Source organism: Alosa pseudoharengus, unplaced genomic scaffold (genome assembly GCF_046254945.1).
Source record: "Alosa pseudoharengus isolate Yale_2024_CS ecotype anadromous, Long Island Sound unplaced genomic scaffold, YU_APseudo_1.1 YU_APseudo_1.1_scf_9, whole genome shotgun sequence".
Taxonomy (NCBI): domain Eukaryota; kingdom Metazoa; phylum Chordata; class Actinopteri; order Clupeiformes; family Clupeidae; genus Alosa; species Alosa pseudoharengus.
This window is the reverse complement of record NW_027468881.1, coordinates 31,437,985-31,440,484: the sequence shown is the minus strand read 5'-3', so window position 1 is coordinate 31,440,484 and position 2,500 is coordinate 31,437,985.

Below are 2,500 nucleotides of genomic sequence, written 5' to 3'. Positions count from 1 at the left end.
ACTCAATCTGTGGCCCATCAGTGGCAAAGTGCCAGATACTAAATCTGAATCATCATTGTGCCTTAGTCTATACCACAGTGCACTCTGAATGTTGGATTGTTGAGATCCTCTACACACACACACGCACACACACACGCACACAGAACCACCCTTAACAGGACCTAGGACCAAGGCTGGGTAGTAATTATTGTGTAATTGGGAACACATGAGAGCATCTCCTATTATGGGGCTTCTTATGCGCCATTAATGGTCACACACACACACACACAGATACACAGATGCTCACACACACAACAACTCGTACACAATAACACAATAGGCAGACAAGTACTGAATCACTCTCTTACCCACCACCACCACACACACACAGACACACACACACACACACACACACACACACACACACACACACACACACACACACACACACTTATCCAAATATGCTCATAAGGCAGGCACACAAGGCAAACTCTGTTTGAACAATTACACTGATTAGTAGTAGGCCGTCTGCGTAATTTTACAGTGACTCTTCTGTTTGAAGGCTATTGTGCATATATGGGCTTTTAATGAATCGCACCCAGAATGTCAATCACCTTGCCTCTCTCTCACCTGCGTCTCTCTGTTGATGCTGCGCTGCTGCCGGAGATGGTGACACTGGCACTTTGCAAAACAAAGCGACGCAGACGCACGAAACAGGCTTTGTGGGGGAGTGCGAGCGAGCCCCGAGTGAAGCAGGCCTCTTAACATCACAATGGCGGGCGTGCACTGTTCCGTGCGTTTTGGAACAGCCAAGGGCTTGTCATCAGATACAAAGCGTAGTAAATACATGTGCTAGTGGAGAGGAGAGGAACCACATGAATTAGTGATGAAGCTTCTCCTACCCACAGCCCCACTCTCTCCCTCTCTCTCTGTGTGTGTGTGTGTCTGTGTGTGTCAGTTAAGTGTGCATGTGCTACTATCTCTCTGTATGGGTGTAATAGAGAGAGAGAGAGAGAGAAAGAAAGAAAGAAAATGAGAATGAAATGGTGGAGTGCACTGGATTAAAAAACCCTTAGTATCAACATGAATATTCCCAGATTTCTTAGTCATTTTTTGTCTATTGAGTTTTTTTATCATCCCTCTCAGAACTCCTTCAGTTCATCGTTTGCTAACCACGTCTCCTCTTCTCTCCTCACTTACTTTCTCTCTCTCTAACATTGTCTGTGTCCCCTCTTTCTCCTCCCTGGTCCCCTTACGTAACACTCTGTGCATTGTTTACTCTGAATACCTGTTGTAGTCCATCACTCAATGTGTTTAGTCAGGAGGTAACCCAACACAGACGGCCGCTTTCGTGTTCGTGCAGAGTTAACTCAGTGCTTTGCCAGCTTGCCTCATGCAATGCTTTTCACACAGAGTAGCAGAGTAGCCTCTACAAACTTTTTTTCCCCGTAAAGAATATTTGCCATGCAATTACACAAGAGACCGGCCAGATGAATATCGGTGGCGTAAGGCTGCGAATGTTCCAACTGGGCAAACCACCCTGATTCCACTTTAATGCTTCCCTCCCTGTGGAAATGATTGATGCTTTTAATATAGTGGTGTCTGGTCGAACATGTTGCTCGTCGTAGCAGTGTTTGCTGATTCTGACTCATGTGTTTCTCTTTTTCTCTTGCGCTTTCTCTCTTTCTTTTCTTCCTCCCACTGCTCTCCTTCACTCTCTGGCCTCTGGCCCCTCTTCGTCTCCACACTCATCAGTTCTCTCTCTCTCTCTCTCTCTCTCTCTCTCGTCTCCTTTCCTCTCTCTCCCTTTCCGCCCTGGATCACCAAATCTCTTCCTTTGAGAGCATTAAGAGGACACAGGCATTAACCCGTCCACAGACGCTCATCAAGTACACTGACATGTGAGGTCCCCCCACACACTCACAGATGTGTGGAGAAAGAAAGAGAGAGAGAGAGAGAGAGAGAGAGAGAGGTGAAGGGAGGCATTGAGATAGATAGGCAGGGAGTGAGAAATTAATGTAGGAGAAAACAGAAGAAGAGATGGACACCAAGAGAGACAGGAAGAGAGAGAGTAAAAAAAACAGAACTTAGACCTAAGCATACTGTTCCAGCCAATATTAGCACTAAAGCCTTTCACTGGCGTGGTGGTGTTTCAGAAAGAGAGAAAAGCAAGGCGACGGGCTGGAAACCCTACAGCATAACCCGTAAAGAACAGGAGTCATGGTTATACAACACAATACTGAAGGGTCCAATGAAAAGAGATGGAGCCTGCCATGGCTCACCATGACCTGGTTTTAGATAATCCACCTACTTAAGATGGTGGAACGTCACCTCAAATTTCCTATATTTAGCTGCATTGTTTCTCGTGTCTCATGTCTTTGGGCTCTGAAAATGAGCGTCTGTGTATCCTGATATATCATCCTGCCAGGAACCTGTCCGTGTGTTTGTGTGTGTGTGTGTGTGTGTGTGTGTGTGTGTGTGTGTGTGTGTGTGTGTGTGTGTGTTTGTGTGTGTGTGTGTG